The sequence below is a fragment of the Haliotis cracherodii genome, unplaced genomic scaffold, assembly GCF_022045235.1.
Source record: "Haliotis cracherodii isolate W230 unplaced genomic scaffold, xgHalCrac1.p SCAF_10, whole genome shotgun sequence".
NCBI lineage: Eukaryota > Metazoa > Mollusca > Gastropoda > Lepetellida > Haliotidae > Haliotis > Haliotis cracherodii.
This window is the reverse complement of record NW_027266265.1, coordinates 12,975,605-13,002,166: the sequence shown is the minus strand read 5'-3', so window position 1 is coordinate 13,002,166 and position 26,562 is coordinate 12,975,605. Positions and strand designations below refer to the sequence as shown.

The 26,562-nt window shown below is 40.9% G+C and overlaps 1 pseudogene; it reads right to left on the bottom strand.

The window, feature by feature from the left end:
- Positions 1-24,477, bottom strand: LOC139454075 (NFX1-type zinc finger-containing protein 1-like; annotated as a pseudogene).
- Positions 24,478-26,562: the final 2,085 nt, after the last annotated feature.

Below are 26,562 nucleotides of genomic sequence, written 5' to 3'. Positions count from 1 at the left end.
GTCATTTTATTTTGTTTAATGATAAACACGATTAAAAGGATACAGCACTGTGAGTCTAACTGATAACGTTTCAGCAACAACTTGTTGCACACAAACAGGGGAAAGTGGAACCGATTACACACATAGATTAAACAATGAGTGAGTGAGTGCGTTAAAGTTTAACGTCACATCGGCAATATTTCAGCCATATCGATTAAACAAAATGTATGAGTAACTTTTAAGAAGGAACATGCCTATAATACCAATTAAAGAAGAATCTAGTTCTTCATTGTCAGTCATGGTTTTACATATATTTGCAATTCTTTTGACTTAAGCAGGAATTGTTTTTGGTCCGGTGTTATACAGAAACAACATTATTATGATGCACGTATAAAATTGTAATACATTACACAGCATTAATAACAATAATAAGATATTAAAAATGGGTAAAATAAAAAACAATACCAATTTGTCTATAATTGGTACTTATCACCCTGATTCATAATTTATTATTACTTTTGTGATGACAATCTTTGTGAAGCTCCTGTCAATATATTGACAGGATCCTTGTCTACGAGGTACTTCAATTCAGTTATGATACGAAGGAACAGAAACAGACTCAAGTGATGCTTTGTTTTGAAGGGTCACATGGCTTACAGTTGTGTAATGTAAGATCTGATTGTTCACACAATATTTACAACATGGTTTCAAGCAAACATATTTTGTCATGTAGAATACTCTTTGACACTATGTTCTGGTAAATCACAACTAATTCTGCAGGGTTTACTTATATCGAACAACATGCTTATAATAAATATACAACACCTGTGATAGTTAGAAATCCCTAATACGAAATATTAACCAATAAGCGAAAAAGAAACAGAAACATGTTACTAACAGTTATATTCCAATATAAAATATGTAGAGATGAAGAAAGCGTTTTGTCTTCGGGGATGTATGTACAAAATATGCACAGCAGCTTATTTACCAACTGCTACTATCCATTCCATGCACTACACCTAAATAAATATGAATTTGAGCTATATTTCAAACGTGAATATATTACGTCAACACCAGAGAACAATCAGCCTCCATTATCTGCTGAAACAGATTTAACTAGGTGTAAAAGGCAAAATAATGGTAAAAGGAATGTTAAACATCTTTGAACTCAACTCAAACATGCAGAACAACGTTGTTGGCTGATGTCACGAGCAAGAGTTGGAGCTTTTCATTGATAGCAATTTCGTTATTGTTTATCGTGATATTTGAGGGACAATTTCTTGCACCTTCATCAGGTCATGTTTTTAACCATACAAACGTTCCTGCTTTCATGTCAAACTTGTAATGTAGTTTATTGTTTAACCCCGTAATATTCCATCTATATGACGGCGGTCTGGAAATAATCGAGTCTGGACAAAACAATTCAGTGATTAATGTCAATTAACGCAATTTGGATCGATGACAGGCATCAACCAAGTCAGAGAGCCTGACCACCCGAACTCGTTAGTCTGCGCTACGACAAGCATGGGTTGCTGAAGACCTATTCTAACTCGTATTTTCACGAGGGTAAAAAACTAATAAAGTGACAATTTACACTCAACAACTACATGGTCGTCCTTAAACGATGCGCTACATCTGGACTCTTTGAAACATTATGTTTGGTCACAAACACCTTTGAAATCCCATTTAGTAGAATGGCAATGCATACGATAATTATGTCCACATTTTAGTTTTACATTGACGATTTGTTCACACTTTTCCATGCAGCCATTTCATGTACAGTCTCCACAAACCCCTCTGCATGAATGGCCACAGGAAAGATGTCGTGCACAAGGCTTCATGCACTTCATCTGTAAAGTTGACTTGTGGCATTCACTTTCAATAACATGTCCACACGGAAGTGTCTCTTTCGTTGTAACAGCACACTTCTTGACATGACCCCAAAGACTGCATTGGCTACAGTTTTGCATGCACTTGTGTCCACAAGTCAGATCTTGCTCGCATTTATGAGAGCATTTGTAGTTTTTCTTTGAGTCTCGGCAATGCATACGATAATTATGTCCACATTTTAGTTTTACATTGACGATTTGTTCACACTTTTCCATGCAGCCATTTCGTGTACAGTCTCCACAAACCCCTCTGCATGAATGGCCACAGGAAAGATGCCGTGCACAGGGCTGGATGCATTTCATGTGGCCACAAATACATTCTCCACAAATACCAGCGCATTTGTGCCTACATGACAGAACCACCATGCACAATTTGCTACACTTCCAAAGTGAAGGATCTGAGTCACACTGCATTTCTTTTGTATGACCACATATAGGTATTGTCTTTCTTACCATGTAAGTGCATTTACAATTTTGAAAGCATCTCTTCAAACATCTTTGTCCACATTTGTCACATAGCCTTTTGCATGGTTTCTGACATTTATGCTCTCTATGTTCCATGTCATTTACATGACAAATTTCATCACATGTGTGACCGCACATGAGACTGACACCACAACTCTTTGTGCATCCGCCTCTGGGAGCCTTGTCAAAGTCACTAGCAGATGAGACTGACACTGTTATCTCCGGGTGGTTCCTGCACCTCAGAAGCAGAACTGGACCAATGGAGTTTGTTGATCGTAGCGTCTGTACAATACTGGCCCACAGTGGGCTTTTCTCTGCAAATAGAGTAAAATCCCCAAAAGCAAACATTCCTTCCTTTGCTCGTGAGAGTGCAACACAAATCCTATTGTCTATACTCAAGAATCCAACAGATCCTTCTTCATTGCTGCGGACAAATGACAAAAGGATAATCTTGCATTCTTCTCCTTGAAAATTGTCAACAGAAGTCAAACGCACATCTAGGAAGAGGTCATTCTCCTTTCCCATGAGTCTCTTGATTAATGAAATTTGTCCTGTGTAAGCAGCAAGTATTGTTATGTCTGATGCTTCATAGCCCTGGAGCAGAAAGTACTTGCACAAGGCTATGATGAAAGATGCTTCATGCTCATTTGACTTACTCATAGTCTCATTCAGATGGTGTTCCCTGTGCTGGTGGGAAAGGAAAAACACGTTCTTGTCAACACCACGTATAGAGTTAAAGTTTGTAACTGAGGTATGGTCCTTCAATGTTGGGTAAATGTGTTTCATAAGGACAGATATCTCCGGTCTCATTCTGTGTTGGAATTCTAAAGTCACATGATGTAACCCATTCTTCACCAACCTTTCAAACAGTGATATGTCAAGATTGTATTTCCTCGCCAGTTCATAGACTGTAGGGTTTGGTCTCAGTTGTTGGTGGTCTCCTATGAGAATGAGGTGTTGGCACTCAGGGTTGAGGGCAGTGATTATGTGGGACTCCAGGACTTCAGCAGCCTCCTCTACTACGACAATACGAGGCGCTACAGCTTCAAGAAGAGCTACATGTTTAGCAGCTCCTGTAGTTGTCATTCCAATGATGTCTGCTTGAGAGAGAATATCTTTATCCTCTTCCCTCAAGACTTCCTTCCGCCTCTTTGCTAACTGTCTGTATTCCTGTTCTTTATCTTTGATGGATGATTTGCAATACAGCTGATACCTTGTCACCCATGTCTTGTACAGTGATTCCCGGTCATTCATATTCAGATCCCACACATCTCTGCATTGCAATATTTGTTCATTGATGGGTTGTGCTTCCATTAAAATTTTCTCTAGTCGTTTCTTCTGCTTTCGTTTGTGTGCAGATTGAACTTGTTCATCGGCACTCTGGTTTCCTTCATGTAATTTGGTGTAATGTAGCGATTGAAAACTCAGAGCCAAGTTATTTGTGGCCTTTGACATCTGAACTGATGGCCGACATGATCGCTGTGAAACGACATCATCAAGAACTCTCTGTCCGGTAATGATAGCTGCTGTTTCATCTGCCTTTGAGAGTCCTGAATTGATTTCATCCAGTTCTTCAATGGCATCATAGAGTTCATCTTCATCGACAGCGACAAGTGGTGTAGCTCGAAGCCATACTTTGATTGAGTATTCCTCGTGGTGTTCAGAGTATGTGTCCTTGATAAGCTTATATACAGGCCTTGGAACAAACTGCTGTAAAAGAGCATCTGGAAGTACGGAGATCATTGCCTGTTTGAGCTGATAGGTCAACTTTTGAAGAATGAAATGGCCGCCTCTATTGGTCATAGTTCCATCTTGACACTGTGTCTCTATTTTTTCTTTTTCCCGATTGACATTAAATCTAAACTGTCCAAGCCATAATTTGTACATATGAGCTCTCTCAACAAATGGCATTGACAGAATCTGACGATCATCGAAAAAAACCTCTTTGATGGGTCCTTGATATCTGACATAATCCAGAATTGCTTTTGTCCAACAATCTATGAGTCGTTGCAATTTTTTTTCAGCTCCAGTACTAGCTGGCGGGTCTCTGAACTCAAGCCATGTTAAAATGGCTGATTGTCTACCCATTCTGAACTTTTTTAGAAGGCTTCTAAAGTGATTAAGTTCCATATGTGGCCTCAATACATCTTCACGAAGAACACCAAGCATGCTTGTCTCGATGCTACAGCCTACCTCTTCAATTGTGTTTTTGATAGCAGCCATTTGGTTTTTACATTCCAAAAAATTGTCATGAACAATCCTTCTCATCTTTTTCTTTCTCCTTCTGTCACTGCGTAGTTCTTTCAGGTTGTAAGGTTCAAGAATTTTGCTACTGCTTCGCCCTCCAACTCGAATGATACCATATGGATGGAACTTGTGAATTCCTTCAAGGAATTGATCCAGAGCATGGTTTGTGTAACAGACAACAAGGATCCCATTGCTGGACCCTGGATATGACCACTGAGCTTTGTTCTCCAAGAGAACTTCCATGATCTTCAGGCCCACATATGTCTTGCCTGTGCCTGGTGGGCCTTGAATGATGGCAAGTTCCTTCGTAAGAGCTCTCTTCACTGCCTGTAGCTGAACCTCATTGAGATCATAAACCTTCAGTGGTGGCCATTTTCTTGTGTCTAGTAATGGTACTGATGAAAGATATGCCCTGTCCATGTATCCTCCAAGAGCAGTCATATTGTATCGCACACTATGATCTATATATTCCGGTTCTTGGATGTTTGTTTCACAGTCAACAAGATACTGTTGGAATGGAAGGGAGTCTTCGATCTGTTGCAGTTTTGAAAGGACATGTCTATAGGCTTCAAAGTAAGCTGGTGTTTCAGCCATAATGAATGTGTCAGTTGGAGATATGTTGAGTACAATGTCAAAATCTTGCTCAAACCTAACCTCTATGTTCCCTTTCAATAAATCGTGAACAGTTCTGTTTGTTACAGTTGCAAAGAGCATCGTCTCAAAGTTGTCTTTTGAAAGACAAACCAGAGAACCATAGATCAACCTTTTTGTTGACTGCCATCGAATTCTTCCAACACGAGAAACATCAAATGTCAACCGTGTGTCAACGTCATCAGAGCAAATCGAGCGGATTATGTGTACATTGTGATACAACCATGTATCTGCAACCTTGTTTGGAACTTGGTCCAATTTGCATTGCTGGTATGCAAGTATACCTTTCCTCAATGGTTGGATGTAATCCTCCCTTAATAACCGGAACTGAACATCAAGGTAAGTGTCTAAGTTAGAGTAGGCTCCCTTGTCTTTGTTCTCCCTCAGGAATGGCTTCTCATCTGCCAGCAACTCCTGGGGGCTGGGAAACATATCTAGATCCCTGTAGTTGTCCGGTGGTTCTTCATCCTCTCTTTCAAAACCATACTGTATGTGCTGAATGCATGTCTCCTCCAAATCTGCTCTATATGCTTCAAGTTCAGGGTTATCATGGATCAAACCGCTATCATGGAACACATCCCCAATACATTGTAAAGCAACAATGCATTCCTCTGCATACCTTGGGAGTTTCTTCAGTATTTCCTGACATATAACGCACACATTGTCACAATTGTATTCAATCTCAGAGTATGTTCGGAGCTGTTCGATAAACCTTACAAGATGGGTTTCCAAAAAACCAGATGTGCATAGCATCTTCAGAACCTTTTTCAGGCCTTCTTTGTGATGCGTACTGGTTATTTTGATTACCACATCAAGTATAAGACAGACTTCATCCATGTGCATAAAAGAACTATGTAACATTGACTCAAAACCACTTTTATCACTTGCGAGTTCTAAAGTTATATTTTCAACATTGTCTTCATCTGTGAGATCTCTTAATCGTTCGAACCCAATCTGTCTTCTTTGTCCTCTTCCTCTTACTCTTCCTTGCCCTTGACATCGGTATTCGTCCATGTCATAATAGCCTCTTGTTTGGTGTCTGTAAATATAGATACAAAACGTTTGATGGAGCCTATTGGGTTGTTGTGTGTGTACTATTTTAATATCAGTACATTACAGAAATGTGTTGTCATGGCCTATTGCCATCTATCTTAATAGTGATATTTGATAAACGTTCCCATTACAACATTACTTTTGCATCATATCCATCACTTGGTAACCCATGAAGATCCAGGGTAGAAAAGGTCTTCAGCAACCCATTCTTGCCGTAAAAGGCAGCGATGCTTGTCGTAAAAGGTTACTAACAGGATCGGGTGGTCGGTCTCTCGCTGACTTGGTTGATGCATGTCATCATATATCAATTGCGTGGATCAATGCTCATGATGTCAATCACTGGATTGCCCAGTCCAGACTCGATTATTTACAGACCCCCGCGGCGTTAAACAACAAACCAACCAACCAATCATGGTACATTTCAGGTGCAAGACAGATATTGCTGAATCTGGTTCCTTTGGATGATGTTTCTGCATTCACAGAAATTATGAATTCAGTCTTTGTAATGGTGAAAGGCCTCACCGACTCAATAGGGTCATCCCTTTTAGATACATATTTTATGAGAACCAGATCTAAACTGCTACAGGACACATCTATGTTTCAAATGGTTGACTATGCAGATTTTGAGTTTAACACTGGAATAGTTATAAACAACAGGTATCCACATGTTTGATAATGTAGAATACCATTGTTTCTGACAGGAACCTTTTAGTCTATGTGAGATCTAAATGATAACCATCTGATAAAATAAACCATCTGTTCTTGCAAAAAACAGTTCTGAAACCATAGACTTGTAGTATATGCTTAATCCTAGATGCCCACATCACCAACACCAGTTTTTTTTACCATTTGTATAAGCATATCAAAACATTTTTTGACAGACAGATCAGTTGATATTTTCAGTTTCAAAGAGGACTTAATCCCTAAACAATTAAAATTATGTCCGTCTTCCACCATTTTTCAAAAGTATTACTTTCGTTAAACCTCAAACAATTCTAAATCAAAGTGCCAAAAAACATGTTTATAATCCTTTCGGACAACAAGCATCTTCATTAAATTGTTTGATAGGCATTAGAAGTTGACGGATGACAAGATAGACACAATTTTTTATGGATAACAGAGATCAGAGACCCAACCGCCAAACTCCTCCGCCAACATAAAACCCTCCTCAAACAACTTAAAGACAACTTTGAAATTACCCAAGCTCTTCACCACCAACTCTCCATCAACCACCCCCAGCCACCCTATGCCAGAGCCACCATCAAAATCCACAAGAACCCTCCTAAAGCCCGTCTACTTGTGTGCTCCCGAGATACTGTCTTCTACAAAACGGCCCAACACCTAACCAGGATCCTTGCCCCCTTAGGAAAAACAGCCGACTCCTTCATCTCTGACTCCAAATCAGCCATCTCGGACCATATCATCAACTGTCCCAATCACATCATCAACTGGGACAACGTCCAAATCCTCGCCAACAACCTCCATGACTTCACCAAAAGAAAACTAACAGAAGCAGTCCATATTCGCCGCCACAAGCCATCAATCAACAGAGATCAAGGCTATTTCATCCCATCCGCCTACTATGAACTCATCAACCAATAATCACCTGTTTATTGGCTTCATGCCCCTATTGGCTTCTAGCTATGTGTTTTCTGCCCATCGTGTTGTGATAGCATAATCCCTTTGTTGTCACACCTACCTATGTTATCCCACTCATGTATGCCCTTGTTGTTACTGTTAATCCTCTATTGTTACCATCCACTTGCTATATATATTCTGCACTATGTCCCTCATTCAGTCTTGCTTGACAACGGTATAAGGATCTATACCGAAACGTCGCCTTTTACAGTATTAAAGAAGTTGTTATCCATAAAAAATTGTGTCTATCTAAGCATCTTCATCTTTATCACCAACTAAAAGGAGAAATAACTGTACAAGTTTAGAATGAAGTTGAATTCCTTATACGGGGCAAGCTTCGATTGCAAATGCTAATTCAATAATAATAATGTTCTAAGCCAAAGTACGAAAGATATTTTGTACACCTTCAACAGTTTGCATGTATTAAGTACAATACACAACTAGGCAGCATGTTTCTGCAGGCTTCAACATGGCTAATTATTCTCTGTTGAAGAAAATGGACAAAATTGGCTTTCACGCTGTCATCAAGTATCTCCAAATGAACCCCAACAAACATCCATGCGTCATGATGTTAACTTCAGGGGATAATGCGCCTTTCTTTTCCACTGTTATACGGTGGGCAGCGGAGTTCAAGAGAGGAAGGGTGATCCAGGAGCTAAAAAGGTCTGAGCTGAAAAGGACTACCCAAGTTCCAAGACATGTTTCAGGTTCATCATTACTTTTTGCGTTTTGAGGCAGGTCCAGCTCATTTTGTTGAAAAAGGAAGAGCCACTGGCTAAGCAACATTCAAAGCAGTGGAAACATCTAACATTCTGCCTTACCTTCTTCTTCCTCTTCGAGATCCTCCGCCTCCTTGACTCCACCCCCATGCACCTTTTTGATGTCTGTAACATCAAAAGATTGATGTGATTAATCCTTTCATTTGTATATGTTAAATGCGAATTATGTTTGCATTATGTGTTGGAACTTCACCTGTCCTTTTATGATTTCCTCCGTTTGTATTAAGCACCAGTATGTCATTGTGTGAGATCTCTATACACATTCGCTATAACTCCTCCAGATACCGTGTCTATGTTGCTTTCTGAAGTAGTGTCTGAAGTTTTACTGAGAAAACAATATGTGAAAAGCTGGACTTCCTCATCTATGTGAAATTAAGGGAAAAGACATTTATGTTTGAAGTTGGCATCCCCATTTACACAAATAGTGCCCCCCATCTTGCTGACAAAGCTAAACATGTGTTCATCAAGGCAACAATTTTTAAGGCCTCAGCGAAGGTTTCAAAACCTTTTATGATAGACATGTGGAGGTCATTTCCAAATTAACATGTCAGTGTTAAAAATGGTGAAAGATGAAATTCCCCCTTTTGACATGGACCAAATTCATGAACATGCTCATGATATAGTCAGAACTTAACAATGGACTCAAAGATTTCTTATGGCAATGGTAAATTATTGTTTCTTGTTCATCTCACGAGGTGCACTTTGAGCCAATTGTTTCATGGCAGGACAGCCTTCCGACCTATGCAAAGGTAAGCTAGGATAAGAATATCTGTTTGATTGGCATTCTCCAACTTTTTGAACAAAAAACTCTGCCATTACGATGAGGTCCCTTCCAGTTCTGGTGGTGTGCGCGCATCCAAGATGGATGGCGGCATGTCCGGTTACGGGAAGCGTGCGCCTCCAAGATGGCAGAACGTCCGGTTCCGGGGAGGAGGCTATAAGAAGCGCACTTAAAATCCTCCTCTTTTATTTTTTTTTCTATTTTTAAAAAAAGTGGTGGTGGTAGCGGTGCTGGTGGTAGCGGTGCTGGTGGTCGTTGGAGGGAGTGGGTGGTGGTAGTGGTTGTAGTGGTGGAGTGTGGCTACCACTTGTGGTGTTCCACCGAAGGATCGTTGTGGGATGCCCATCTTATCAGCCGTATGCTGCATTGGAAACAGTACACACCATCGGAACCCTGTGTGTACACAAAGCCCGCATTGGTCATCTCTTCAGCAGTCTGATTCATTTGCGTCGGCCATGCCTCAAACAAAGCGAGCCTTCTTTCAAATTGTAGATAATAGGCTGATGGTGTGTTACTGAGCGGTGACATCCCATCACAAGCATTCGTACTCTTACTCCAACATCCATAAGCATCTGCACTATCAGTCACCACGTCTCCCTCACACAGCTCTGCTATAGCGATGCGATGATGATGATTTTCTTTTTCACAAGTGACACTGACCCACTCGAATGGTTGCTCTCCTGTTTTATAGGAGAGGGGCCGGATCGAAAATCGCTGCACGTTGATTGGTCCAAAACGAGGCGCACTGACTGGTCTGTTCCAGTGCCTGGCCTGCACCTCGGTTTTCCAAAACGACCCTACCCTTGTGTTTCTTTTCCTCAGTTCGGGTGCTGTCTTCTGATTGGTGAGTGTTTCTTCTGATTGGTCAAAAAAGCCAACCCTCTGATAGGTCAGGTTTCGATCCTGTTTTGGGGAAGGTTTTGGAAATCAAGGAGATCAGACGTTCATCAGGCACTCATCACCATCATGATGAGCAAGCAGAATGATGCGTACCGTTTGGAGAGGAAAGACACGACACGATCAAGACGGTTAAGAACCTTTTACCATAAGTATCGTTTGACATTCGACCCAGACTTCTTGGAAACCGTACCACCAGACTGCAAGCATTTTTAAAATGTGAAAATGGGGTTGTACGGATCAAGAATGAAGATCAATCCTGTTTTGCAAGGGCCCTTGTGGTGGCACACCAATATGCCCAGAAGCCCAACCCTCTGACCCAAGAATGGGAAACCCAGAGAAAGAGACTGACGAGAACAGATCGAGGTGGTGATGTTCAAGGCATACAGGCACAGGACTTGTTTCGGCGCCTTGTCATTCCTGAAGGTCCGTGTCGGGGCCTGGACGACCAAGCACGCGTGGGACGCACCTTGGTCCACATCAATTATCAACTGAAAGTCTACAGTCAAGAGGTGGACCAGAGACTGATGTACAAGTGTGATGAGGCTCCACCCAACGCCACCATGTTACATTTATTCCATCATGATCACCACTATGATGTGATCACTTCCATGCCAGCTTTTTATGCGTCTAAACATTACTGCGAACCACCGTTACGATCATCCCGAAAAACATTCCTGCACCAAGCAATACCACTGCCACCATTGCCTCCACTCCAGCTATTGTGGGCCCAAGGAAGAGCACGGGATTCCTTGCTTGACATGTCAACGCTGGTTCCCAAATCAACAGTGTTACACCCAACATCTTCACTCAACGTCAGAGGGAAAACCCAGAGCCTGTCAATCGATTCACAGGTGCCTGACCTGTTTTCAGTTGGTTTGCGTCTCGGAGATCCCCAAGGCTCAACACGAGTGCTCAGATGAAGAACGTCACTGCTTAGTGTGTTGTGAAGCCATGACCCCAGGCCATCGCTGTTACATGACTCCCCTCCGTGAAGCCCACGATGAAGAGGAGGGCTAGGAAGAAGGGGAGGAAGAGGAGGAGGAGGGGGAAGAGGAAGAAGGCTACAGCCCAAACCGACAAGACAACATCAAATACGTCTTTTATGATTTTGAATGCATGCAAGACACGGGGGAGCACATCCCACCACGCGATGTGATGTGTGTGTCTGGCCGAAAAACCCAAGAAGAAGAAGAACCAAGAGGAGGTGGAGGGCAGCACATGCAAAAGGAAACAGGATGGAACCCTCTCAATTCATTCACCAACAAAACGTCAGTGACGTCCATCACCCCAGGAGGAGGAGGTGGAGGGGAAGGGAGAGGATGCAATCGAGGTGGATGCGCCCACCCTCGTGGAGTAGGAGGAGAAGGAGACGAAGAAGACAAAGACGAAGAAGAAGAACACCACCATCCAGAAGCAGGAGCTCATTTATGTGATGGCACATAACGCGCGATCCTATGATCTACACTTGATCCTGAAGGGTCTGTACCCACATCTGGTGAAACTCCCCACCAAGATTCGGAATGGACAACAGATTAAACAGGTGACCCTGGGATGATTGTGTTTCGTGGACAGTTTGAATTTCATACCCTACCCGCTGAAAGCATTTCTAAAGACCTTTGGACTGAATGAACTGGAGAAAGGGTATTTTCCCCATTTTTCCAATACCGAAGCCAACCAGACCTACAGAGGTCCCTATCCACCAGCCGTCATGTACGATCCCGAGGGCATGTCTCCCACGGAACGCACAGCCTTCCTCCTCTTAGTCTACTGTCAGAGTGATGTCGACATTTTGAGACCTGGATGCGCTGACTTTCAACAGAACGCCATCAGGATGGTTTGCATGGATCCCTTTGTAGAGGTGATGACAGCCGCTGCGTTCACCATGAAATCGTTCAGAAAACACGATCTGAAACCCGATACCATAGCCATTCTTCCACCTCCAGGCTACCAACCCAAGAGAAACTATTCCGAGGCCTGTATGAACTGGTTAAGTTATCTCATGTAGACTGACCCCGATCGGCACCTCCTGCACTCCAGGAATGGAGGTGAAAAAGAGTTCACGTGTGGAGAGGGTAAACATCGGTACAGTGTGGATGGCTACGATCCAGCGGCAAGCACTATCTACGAATTCCTGGGGTGTTTCTGGCATGGGTGTCAGAAATGTCACAAGACCAAATGTGGAGAACCTCATCCCGTCCTGGGCATGTCGATGGGAGCATGTTATAACGACACCCACTACCGCCTGAGTCTCTTGAAACCATGACCCTGAGCTGAAACGGGGCGTCACCCTGTGGGAATGCGAGTTTAAAAAAAGGCAACAGGAGGACTCTGCTTTCCATGCTTCCTTGCAGGGACACCACTGTATCCACTTACCTGGTCCGCTCAACCCTCGCGACGCCTTCTATGGAAGACGAACCAGTGCCACTCGATTATGCTACGAAGCCCAAGAAGGCGAAACCATCAAATATATCGATACCTGTTCACTTTATCCTTACATTTGTAAGACCGGAGCGTTTCCAACGGGACACCCGACCCTTCTCCATCAACCACCTGTGGACAAGTTGTTTGAGCTGAAAGGACTTATCCAATGTCGTGTCCTACCCCCGAAACGACTCTGCTACCATCTGCTACTACCCTACAGATCGGGTGGTAAACTGCTCTGTCCTTTGTACTGCACGTGTGCCAATACCCGGTTAGACTCACCCTGACGAAGCACACAGACGAAGAGAGGTCTTGGGTATTCACGTACGCCACCGTAGAACTCCATGAAGCCATGAAGAAGTATGGCTACAAGGTGCTTCAGATCTTTGACGTTTGGCATTTCGACACCTTTGCACAGCATGACCCCAACACCCAGCAAGAAGGACTCTTTGACTCCTATATCGACCGTCATTTCAAGGAGAAGCTCGAAGCCAGCGGATACCCCGAGGGATGTACCGATCACGACGCCTACATCCAGGAGATCTATGACAAAGAAGGCATTCGGTTGGACAAGGACTGCATCGAGAAGAACCCGGGACTTTGCACTATTGCCAAGCTCTTTCTTAATTCGCTCTGGGGAATGTTCGGACAACAGTTAGACTATAGTCAGAACGTCTATATGAACGATCCTACACAGTACTTTGCCTTGTGGAGAGATGAACGAAATACCACCGAGGACGTCACCGTCGTAAACGAACACATGGTGGAAGTGACCTATACCCACAAGGAAGAATTCCAAACCCCTCATTCTCATTTCAATGTCGCCATAGCTGCATGGATCACCGCACAAGCACCTGTCAAGTTGTACAAGACCCTTGTCCTGGTGGGTCGCAGGGTCTTGTACTTTGACACGGACAGCATCATTTACATTCATCAACCCCACAACACGAATCCAGAGCTGGGCCATTCGTTGGGTGAGATTACAGACGAACTGGACGGAAACAAGATTTTTGTGTCAGGAGGCCCCAAAAAGTATGGCTATGAGTTAATAAACCCCAGACCCGAAGGAACGAGCAGGACCTGCAAAGTGCGAGGGTTCACCTTGAATTACAGAAACCAACACCTCAAATTTGACACCATGAAAGGACTGATACTGGGACAAAGGCCTGGAAAGGAGGGAAAGAAAATCAGCTTAGATTACCCTCATCAGATCATTCGTAAAGGACCTCGGCACGGGAATGCGCCCTGTAGACACACTCCCCTTTGGGTACAGAGACGACGAGATCATTTTTTTTATTTCATGCGATTGGGATGTCACAAGGGATCGAATTGACATGGATACCTACAGAAAAAAACGGATCGAAATCTGACCAATCACAAGGCTGGGTTTTTGACCAATCAGAGACCACCTTTGCCCTGAGCGACCTTCTGATTGGTCGAAACTAGGTTGTGCTGTCTCTCTCATGCTACAAGCCTGATCCTATGGAAAAGTAACACAAGGGTTGGTCCGTTTTGGAAAACCGAAGTGCAGACGAGGCACCGGAACGAACCAATCGGGGCGCTGCGTGTTTTACCAATCCGGAAGCAAGGTGCTAGTCCCTTTCCACACACTGCATTCTATGAAATGAACCATGTCGTCTCGATACAACTGTATGAAGTGCCAGAGCAACAGTCACGGTTACCTGTTCTGCCCTGAAGTGACATGTACCGACTGCCACACTCAAGGTCTAAAGATAAGCAGTGAAGAAAAGCAGAAGACTCCCCAGGGCCCATGTTGCAACTGTCAAGTCGTGGGTCATTTCGCTGCAGATTGTCCAGATCCCAGTCGAAAGAAGATTCCCCAGGGCCCATGTTACAACTGCCAAGTCATGGGCCATTTCGCTGCAGACTGTCCAGAACCCAGTCGAAAGAAGACTTCAGCAGCGCCGTCGATGTCGACATCAGTGACACAAGTGACACAAGTGCTTCATCTCATAGAAGCCACGCATATCGAGATCCGTGCCCTAAAAGAATGCATTGTACAACTCTATGCGGACGTCACACCACGTCTAGGCAAAAGAAAACGGGACAGAAGCCCCTCAACAAAGCACTCTTCAAAGCGCCGACGACGTCATCAGTCTGAGGAAGAGGAGGAAGAAGAAAAAAGAAGAGAGATCATCTGAGCAAAGTGACTAACGCATGGCACATGCTGCTCCACTGTTTTTCAAGTTTCCAATCGTTTCCAGTTTCCAGTGTTCCAGTTTTTCTACAGTTCCCTGCCGTTTCCAGTTTCCAGTTTGTTTTCCAACGGCCCATCTCTCCTGAAAGAACGCTTTCATCCATTGCTTTGACGACCCTCTCCACCACCACCACCACCAACAACACCACCCCCTCCCTCCACCACCACCACTTTTTTTTAAAAATAGAAAAAAATGAAAGAGGAGGATTTTACGCCGCCCTCTTGGAGGTGCTCACGCTTCCCGGAACCGGACATCTTGGAGGCGCACGCCACCGGAACCGGACATGACGCTATCTTGGATGCGCGCGCACCACCGGCATCATCTCCACACTGACAAAGCGAGCCATTAACGTCTGCTCCAGTAACCTTGACCTTGACCATGAACTTAAGCATCTGCAGCAAGTCTTCACCAATCTCAACCAGTACCCTACCAAGTCAACAATACTATTTCCACCACACTATCACCTACACAAATTAGCACACTACTTACCGACCAAGCAGGCAACGACACCATCTTAAATATCCTATAACTAATGGCCGTAACCCATGCTCCGACAAGATCCCTACCCATCCAATTCAGTTTGACAAAGTCCAACTTTTCTCAGCCAAACATCAGGACTTCACAAAAACAAAACATTCAAAAGCCATAGAAATACGCCGCCACAAACCTTTGATCAACAGAGATCAAGGGTGTTATAGGCGTTAGCGACCATTTTTTTCCATATGCAACACTATAAGTATGTGGAATAGAGCTAAGTCATCACTGTATATTTTTACCGTGTGTCGCAGGTATGCATGTATAAGGCAGCAAATGCTCAGGATAATATTTTGTCATGAAAGTATAAGCAAGGTAAGTTTATCTGAGGAAAATTATATACTTGGAAAATTACACACTATATTTTTTTATAAGGTGCGTTGAAGTGAAATGGGGTTTAGCGTCGCGTCCAACATTTTTGCACTTATATAGCGACGTGCATGTACGTGTGTGTGTGTGGCTGCGTGTAACACTTCGGGCTAATGCATTTTATAGCGCTAGCCCACTGAGATACCATGTCGCAGTTTAACATGAATACCCCTGTTACGACGTAAATTGTAATAAAAAGGTAAATTGTAATACTTGCAGCAAATTGTAATAATTTTGACGTAAATTGTAATAACAACGTAAATTGTAATAAAAATTGACGTAAATTGTAATAATCTCAACTTGCTGTAAAATGTAATAACTTTTTACGTAAATTGTAATAACCTTATAAGTTTAGTGTCAAAGGCGTTAAATGACTAGAACCTATCCTTGTCAGGGTTGGTACAGGGTTTATCGTACAATCGTCATTAAAGTATGGGTGTGGGGGAGGATTGAGGTGGTTATCGTACATTGTTGTATAATTATATGTATATATAAACGCATTGGAATTTCATTTCTGTGGTTGTCCAGAAGAGGATTAATTACTAGAAAGAACTTAGTTTTCTTATTTATTTGAGAAATACTCTGTGTGTTTTGTACTTAATTGTAATATATCCTATTGACGATTTTCATCATGATTGTTCATATTTAACCTAATGGAATCATATTTCAATTGGTAAAGTAGGTGGTAATGTACACAATGGAATAATTATAACGTAACAAACTTACACAAATATATTGATGTGTAAATGTGGAAAGTCTGACTTTTACTGCCTCAAGCAAATTTATTTATTTTGCAACTGTATATTTGTACATATTTTATGCGGGGAGAGGTTTACTAAGTTGCAAGAACTTGTCCCCAATACAATTCTCAAATTGTTCTGTGAATAATGTATGTTTAAACTAAACTAAACTAGCAAATGGATGACATGTCATTCTGCAGTAGTCTGCTTGCAAGCTGATTTATACATGTTCATATACATAATATCAATTTATTATCATTCAAGTTTCAATTTTTGTAACGTTGTTCGGAGGATGTAAAGGAAATAATGACAATGTCCTGGGCGATGTACATGTAGGTATGTGAACCCGCAAGGACTACCTTCATCAATTATTTTACGTGCAGTTTGTGTACATGTCATGTCTATATTGCTAGAATGACACTCTAGCAACTGTCCATTGCAATAACATTGAGTTACGAGTTACCGAAGAGAGCTCTGTGCAACCGGACCCTGAAATTATGTCGATTTGCATTGGAGGTTTACTTAATTTGATAAGGAGCACATGACCGTTTCCTTGAAACAAACGAGACAATTCAATCGTATTTATACATTATATTTTGACGAAGAATTCAAATACAACAAATGAGTAACAGATCTCCTGTGCAATTTCAAAAGAAAAAAACCAGTCGTCAGCAAATGCAGCATAGATTTCCCATGCATGGGAAAGGAGAATACTTAATACATAACATTATATACAATGTTTTTATTAATATCAAAAGAGGGGCGTGGATATTCTTTACCTACATTGCATATACTATTAGATATTGTGTATTCTCGATCTCTGTGAACTTCCCACAGATAAAGAAATAATAAAAAAAAAATGCTAACCATGTTAACTTATGCAATATTTGTAGCAATGTATGATTAACATATGGATCAGTAATATAACATAAAATATTTCCTTTCATAGGAAGAAGTATATTTAATGAAGTAAATTAATAAATGTACCTGTCTGGATTCCTTTCATTTGTCATGAAAAACTAACAACAGCTTACTGACAACTTTTGCTGGGATAATAACTCCTTGCCCCAACAACAAACACAGAATCCATCATGATAACGGCACGAAATCATAATTCAAAGCATACACAAATAATATCCGGTATCTTCGGAGAACATACATACATACATACATACATACATACATACATACATACATACATACATACATACATACATACATACATACATACATACATACATACATACATACATAAACACACACACATACATACATACCTATGTGTGTGTGAGTGTGTGTTTGTACGTATGTGTGTGTGTTAGTGTGTATATGTGTGTTTGTTTGTTTGTTTGTTTGTTTGTGTGTGTGTGTGTGTGTGTGTGTGTGTGTGTGTGTGTGTGTGTGTGTGTGTGTGTGTGTGTGTGTGTGTGTCTGTGTGTGTGTCTGTGTGTCTGTGTGTGTGTGTGTCTGTGTGTGTGTACTGATGAGGGCATAGTATCGGAGATAAATATAATTTGGTTTCTTAGTTAGTCACTATTCTTTTCATTGGAATGTTAAGAAGGTATGCTATAATTTCGATATTTTATTACAGTGCTTGATGTTAGCTGGAATTATCTTAATCCTCTTAAACCCCCAGAGAAGATTATCTTCAGAGGTAATTTTTGTCCGTATATATGTCACAAATTAGTGATAACTTATGAAAACGTAATTATCTGTTTCGAAAATTATGTACCGCATTATACGTGAGGTACCAAATTTGGTATCAAGGTTGCTTGGCGCAATCCACCAACGATTACCGTGTTTAATGATCTTAGAATACTCTTCGTATAAGGTCAAAGAGAATATTTACGTTAGTGACAAAACCCTTTTCATTATAGATTTTCCATCCTTTCAATTTTGATCAAAACTGATGTTTCAGCAATAATTGATTGCATCAAATTTATTATACATTCTGATGTTCTTTGAAACGCAACAAGATACCGGATTTTATTTGTGTATGCTTTGAATTATGATTTCGTGCCGTTATCATGATGGATTCTGTTTTTGTTGTTGGGGCAAGGAGTTATTATCCCAGCAAAAGTTGTCAGTAAGTTGTTGTTAGTTCTTCATGACAAATGAAAGGAATCCAGACAGGTACATTTATTAATTTACTTCATTAAATATACTTCTTCCTATGAAAGGAAATATTTTATGTTATATTACTGATCCATATGTTAATCATACATTGCTACAAATATTGCATAAGTTAACATGGTTAGCATTTATTTATTATTATTTCTTTATCTGTGGGAAGTTCACAGAGATCGAGAATACACAATATCTAATAGTATATGCAATGTAGGTAAAGAATATCCACGCCCCTCTTTTGATATTAATAAAAACATTGTATATAATGTTATGTATTACGTATTCTCCTTTCCCATGCATGGGAAATATATGCTGCATTTGCAGACGACTGTATAAATACGATTGAATTGTCTCGTTTGTTTCAAGGAAACGGTCATGTGCTCCTTATCAAATTAAGTAAACCTCCAATGCAAATCGACATAATTTCAGGGTCCGGTTGCACAGAGCTCTCTTCGGTAACTCGTAACTCAATGTTATTGCAATGGACTCCTAGCTAAGCTACTATTGGATGATAAATCAATTAACCTATTTGTCGAATAGACGTACCTAATGTAATCCATAATTTTTAACCCGAGGATGGATCTTTCAGTCATAAATTTCGATGTGTACAGTTGCTAGAGTATCATTCTAACAATACAGACATGACACAAACTGCACGTAAAATAATTGATAAAGGTAGTCCTTGCGGGTTCACATACCTACATGTACATCGCCCAGGACATTGTCATTATTTCTTTTACATCCTCCGAGCAATGTTACAAAAATTGAAACTTGAATGATAATAAATTGATATTATGTATATGAACATGTATAAATCAGCTTGCAAGCAGACTACTGCAGAATGACATGTCATCCATTTGCTAGTTTAGTTTAGTTTTAACATACTTTATTCACAGAACAATTTGAGAATTGTATTGGGAACAAGTTCTTGCAACTTAGTAAACCTCTCCCCGCATAAAATATGTACAAATATACAGTTGCAAAATAAATAAATTTGCTTCAGTCAGTAAAAGACACATTTACACATCAATATATTTGTGTAAGTTTGTTACGTTATAATTATTCCATTGTGTATATTACTACCTACTTTACCAATTGAAATATGATTCCATTAGGTTAAATATGAACAATTATGATGAAAATCGTCAATAGGATATATTACAATTAAGTACAAAACACACAGAGTATTTCTCAAATAAATAAGAAAACTAAGTTCTTTCTAGTAATTAATCCTCTTCTGGACAACCACAGAAATGAAATTCCAATGCGTTTATATATACATATAATTGTACAACAATGTACGATAACTACCTCAATCCTCCCCCACACCCATACTTTAATGACGATTGTACGATAAACCCTGTACCAACCCTGACAAGGATAGGTTCTAGTCATTTAACGCCTTTGACACTAAACTTATAAGGTTATTACAATTTACGTAAAAAGTTATTACATTTTACCGCAAGTTGAGATTATTACAATTACGTCAATTTTTTTTACAATTTGCGTATTACAATTTACGTCAAATTTTATTACAATTTACGTTGTTATTACAATTTACGTCAAAATTATTACAATTTGCTGCAAGTATTACAATTTACCTTTTTATTACAATTTACGTCGTAACAACCCCACTCAGACACAGTATACTGACTCTGAACCGACCAGTCCTTGCTAGCCCATTAATGCTGAGCACCAAGCAGGGTAACAACAAGTACCATCCTTTAACGTCTTTTGGTATGACGCGCATGGGCTCGAACCCCCTACCTTCCGCTCTCCGGGCGGGCACTCTACCATACGACCAGGGAGGCGACTTCAGTGACCAATTCATCTGTGCAAACTGGGAATATAACATATCCTATTTTTATAATGCATAATTTCTCCACACGGTACAAACGACGATCAGTGCCGGTTTGGGACACAAATTCACACGTTCAAACTTGAAATATTACAGCCTTGATCTTTTAAATAATGAATAGGTACTGACTGGGACTGCATGTGTGAAAAGGGGTATTCAAACGCGAATTTGTACTGTAACCTATACCTCCCCAGGAGAGTTTCACAAATGCTGCATTAAACTGCTCCACTCGTGCTAGCTTTCACAATCCAAAAATCACAACATGCGATTGTTGAAACGTAATCGGCTTTATATTGCTGCGCTACACAACAAAGATACATATCAAATCACACAATCTCAAAGGGGCATTCATTGAAGGATCTGGGTGTAGGCTACCTTGAGCTGGTGTTAAAGCTGCAGGTGAAAGACGTCTCGGTTTCCAGAGATCAGTGCGCCTTTGTACAAAATGATCTTAACGCTTAGGTCATCGTACCTCTCATACCGTAACACAAACCTACACGCTAAGGTTGCTTGTACAACGTCACCAAGGGTGTTTTCAAGCAAGTGTGTATTCTTTTCTTAACTGAATTGCTGCTACCAAACAACGCCTAACCTTTTTGTTCCTGCCCACCAGCAAATGTAAAATATACAGCCTTATATACTCTTTTATTGTGGTCCCATCGGTAATACACTTGAACCACAATTAACATGACCATAAACGGAGGTAGTGAGAACCGTTTCGTCACCCCTTCTGGTTTGCCTTGCACTGTTATTATCTATTCAATATCCGAACAAAAACTATTTTGACCCCTCTCTCAAGTTTTCAATTGACCTCATTTTTTATTAAGGTTTAGTCACCTCCTGCTACTGGTTACTTGAAAAAGTGAGAAGGATTGAAGACAGTGTCTTGTTTGAAACATGACGGGCTGAAGTGAATATTTGCTTGTCAGTTTTAGCTAGCTGTGATCTGGATTCGCTGAACAAGACATTGAAAATAGCAAAATGACGCTATCCAATTGATTTTAATGATCGATCGGCTGTAACGGTGACTGGTCCCTACAACAAAGACGTGATTGTCTAGTTGTCATAGCTACTCTCACTGCTAGTAGTTCAACGAAACTTTACACTATGTACATATAATAATCTATATGTTTATGATTCATATCAGGAATGTGTCAGGAACGCAACGTGGCTCAATTGCCATAATATTCGTAATTGTCGTAAGTTAATACATTTCTTGTTTATACTTGTCACGTTTCGGTTTTCCCTTTACATATAAATGTTGTTGTTTGTTGTTGCTGTTATGAAAAACCATGACTGGCCACGAATGATGAAATCTTTCAACCGTGATTGTGACGATAACATCTCGATGTGAAATCGGATATATTGCAAAAATCAATTTTCTATTTTATTTTATTTTATTTCACAATTAGACGACAGCTAGCAATAATACTGACTCATGATCAGCTACCTTTCAAAGGGGATTTATTCCCAAATCACACGTGTCTCTAAGGCCCGGGGTTCGATCCCCATACCAAAAGACGTTAAAAGATGGTACTTGTTGTTACCCTGTCCGGCGCTCGGCATTAAGGGGCTAAAACAAGGACTGGTCGGCTCGGAGTCAGTATACTGTGTCTGAGTGGGGTATTCATGTTAAACTGCGGCATGGTATCCCAGTGTGCTAGCACCATAAATCGGCATCAGTCCGGACTAGTACAAAGTACTAGTACAGAGTACAAAGTACAGAGTACAAAGTACAGTGTACAAAGTACTAGTACAAAGTACTAGTACAAAGTACTAGTACAAGTACTAGTTCAATTACAAGTACTACTACTAGGACTAGTACTAGTACTAGGACTAGTACACGCGCGCGCGCGCACGCACGCACGCACGCACGCACGCACGCACACACACACACACATGTTGCTATTTAAGTGCAATAATCTTGGACGCGACGTTAAACCCCATTTCACCTCACCTCTACTCCATGCTATTACATAAATTAGTTTAGTAAGGCATTCTGTATAACCACACGCATTATTTTGCTTATATCGTCGCGAGTTGACAAAATCTGTGCAGGTGTAACAAGAAAGATAACATTGGTGTTATTGAGAGTCGGCATTTATGTGTTCTCTGTGATTAAATAACCGTGAGGATTAGTTTCATTTTGTCATGATTTGTCCAGTTTATCAAAGTCTTGGAGAACAGTATCACCCGGCCCTGGAATGTTCTTTAGTCCTTTGTAAATCTTATCTCTAATAAAGTCTTTATTCATTATGTGTGCCAACCTGATGTCTTTGCCATATTGCTGTAATACAATGTTCTTCTTTTGTATGGGCCACTCGCCTCACGTACAGAAATAAAGATTTGAACTGAACTGAAACAGTATTTCTTGCTAGTTATTTTCAGAACTCTCAGCATGTTCAATGATCTTAAATGAAATATATATATGAAATTGAAAAATGTTTTCACCAAAAGTACATTCCCATAAGATTTCAACTTTAAGGGGATATTTACAACTAAAATGACACAGAATATTACTACAGCTATCTCATATGCCCAGGCTGACATTTTTTACTAGAAAAAAAAACATTTCGAAAAATTGCATCCGGATGCCTGCCGGATACCTTCAGCCATGTTAAATTTTCTTGGTTTATTTCAAATATATATTTTAGGTGTTTCACACTTAATTGAACAGAATACATCCCCCGAATTGTGACATTTTTTTAAACTCAGAAGGGGTACCCGATGGGGTATCCAGTGCCTGATCATTTGACACCCAGATTGAGGTATCCGGTGCCGGATACCCGGATTCCAGGAGGCATGTCGGATACCACGGATCTGGTACCCGGCAAGGTATCTGCCACCGGATACCCGGATGCGTTTCAATTTTTGGGTAAAACTACATTTCCAGCATTTTTTAGAACAGACTGTATATATCAAAATGTTCCATGCATAATATCTACAACCCCCCCCCCCCCCCCCCCCCCCCCATCCCTACCCTAACCAACACACAGACACCCCACGCCACTTGTTCCGTGTTCAAATGCGCGTCGTCCTGCAGGCACACAAGAGAGAAAATAACGTCTGCCTGGAAGAAGATCTGAAGATCGTCTCTGGAACTTCTTAGAAATGACGTTTACTTTCTGAATTGAAAGTTTTAACAATGGTTTCCGTGCGCTGTGCAATTAAGGGCGGGCGTTCACTGAATGTTAACAGATTTGTCGCGGTAGTTAGGGTTCAACATTGCAGAAAGGAAACGGCCGATCACAAAATGTACGTGATATTTATAGATGATACGTAAGCCCTACGTTAACAGTCTTGATTAGCTCTTTCCATATAAGGAACGTGACAGGACTTTTCCTAGAAATGCTAAGCGTTATCCACGATACGATATCTACGCATTCATTTACAGAAATGTGTTAATCACTGATGTGCCCAATCCTTTTGTACTTTAGCAATCCTAATGCATCTGTATGATTTGACCTGCATGTAAAAAATCGATATATTTGATACAATGATGTATTTATAAGAGGAGCCTTCCAATAACATACGAGGTAGGTCCAGCCGTTGGGGCTAAATATGCATTCAGACGCCTGATAAACCTGATTTATAGTTGAAATTCATTAGTTTAATTGAACTTTATTAATGCTTTCTCTTCCACAGCATTACTGTACATGTCGTAGTGCTTTCTGGGCTTTACGGCGCAATGGCTGTTTCAATGCCTAACCCTGTTTCTCGTTCAATAATATAATTTACGGTATAAACGATTAACGGCATACTTACGACATCGGAAAAATCCAGGTAATTAGGAAGGCGAGTGCTGCATTTAATATACTGACACCATGTTCCAATGAGTCTGAATGAGCTTCTAAAAAGACGCACGGTCAATTTATACTGCTACTGGTAAAATACGTCACGTATCGAAATGGCTTTTCTGAGAAATGACGTGTCTGGAAATACCAGGGCCCAGTGATCCAAGGCGCTGTAATTCAATGTGCGTGCAAGGATCCGGTGATCATAGATTCGAATATCAAATTCACCCTGGCTATGGCCCTTGACTTGTCAACACCTTGTGTATGCTTGTCTGTTTGAACAAGGGAAGAAACATTTGTGATCTGTGTCATGTTGCTGGATTATCTAAAATGAATCTGAAACGTCTTGGAACACTGTTCACAGCGGCAATAGATTATGTAGATCTGGGGTAGAACAGGTCTGCAGCAACCCATGCTTGCGGTAAAAGGCGACTGTGCTTGTCGTAAGAGGCGACTAACGGGATCGGGTGGTCAGACTCGCTGACTTGGTTGATGCATGTCATCGTATCCCGATTGCGCGGATCGATGCTCATGACATCAATCAGTGGATTGTCTGGTCCAGACTCGATTATTACTCGTCATATAGCTGGAATATTGCTGAGTGCGGCAATAAACAACAAACAAACAAACACAGCGGCGTTGAACTCAAGAGAGTATTAATTACTTTAATATTCTCAGTGAGCGTGCGGAGAGTTCAATGGTTTTTTTTGTAAATAAATTGGTTAAACAATCAAACTGTTTCAGTTTATGTTTCCATAAACCTAAAATAAGGTAGGTAACGCCCGCTAACGGTACGTGAGACACCAGTTAAGTAATCACCACGTCATCGAGAAGGATGTTAAACAGTTACGCTTTAATCACCCAATCCTGATCTTGTGGCCCCCATTAGGACATGCTTTAGGTACTGGGAACCTTTCTCATGCCCTGGAATCACCACGATCATGCCACATTTAGAAGAACTAATGAGAGTCTTCGTAGCCACAGACAGAGCTGCTAGCTCGAGCGTCTGCATGGAGAGCGGAAGGTTGGCAGTACGATCCCCGGCCGCGTCTTATGCTACTATTCCACACAGACCACGAATCCCACGAATTGATAAGTTTTAGGATTCGTAGTTGGATCGTAATCAGTTCGTGGAATTATTAACTGATTCGCATATATTCGTAGTTAGTTCTTACAATTCTTGAGCTATCGGGAATTCGTGGCAAAAGTTTTGAGCTGTTCAAAGTTATGGCCACGAAATCCCGATTCAAAAATATCGTAGTTAATCGTAACAAATTCGTAATGCATTCTTAGGCATCGTGACTGAATCGTAATCGATGCGTAGGCTTTCGTAGGTATTCTTAACTCTTTCGGGGATTCGTGAATTCGTGGCTTTACGACGAATAGGCTGCGAATCTGTCACGAATCCCACGAATACACGCCGAAGCTATCTTAAGGGAAAACCCCAAAAATTGTCAAGAATAGTCACGAATTCATTTTAATTCGTACCTGATTCGTACATGCACTCGGCGTATTCTTAACTGATTCCTAACTGATTCCTAACTTTCGTACAGTATTCGTAATAGCTTCTTGTAAATCGTAGTGAATTCCTGACAATATTCATGCGAATCCAGCCGAATCCCACGAATATTCGTAACTCTATCGTACCTGTATCGTAACTAGATCGTAGAGCGTCACGAACTGAACCAGAATATTTGCTAAATTCCACGAATCCTCACGGATCTTAAAATTTACAAATCGTGGGGATTCGTGGGATTCGTGGTCTGTGTGGAATAGCAGCATAACCTAAATATTTTCAACGACCGTATGTGTTACCTTGCATGGCATTCGGCACTGAGAGGATAAAACAAAGGCGGCTCGGAGTCCGTTGAAACATGTCTGAGTAGGATATTCATGTTAAACTGCAGCATGGTATCATAGTGGGCAAGCACTGTTACAACCCTTAATGTAAAAAATGTTCTGAATGTAAAAACATTGTATTAAGGATTGCGTGTTAATTCTTAATGTATTTTTTTTCACATTAAGAGTAACAACCCGCAAACCTTAATGTAAATTTATTTTGTCTACATTAAGGGTTAATGTCGTACATATCGCCCCTTATTGTTTAAAGATTCTGAT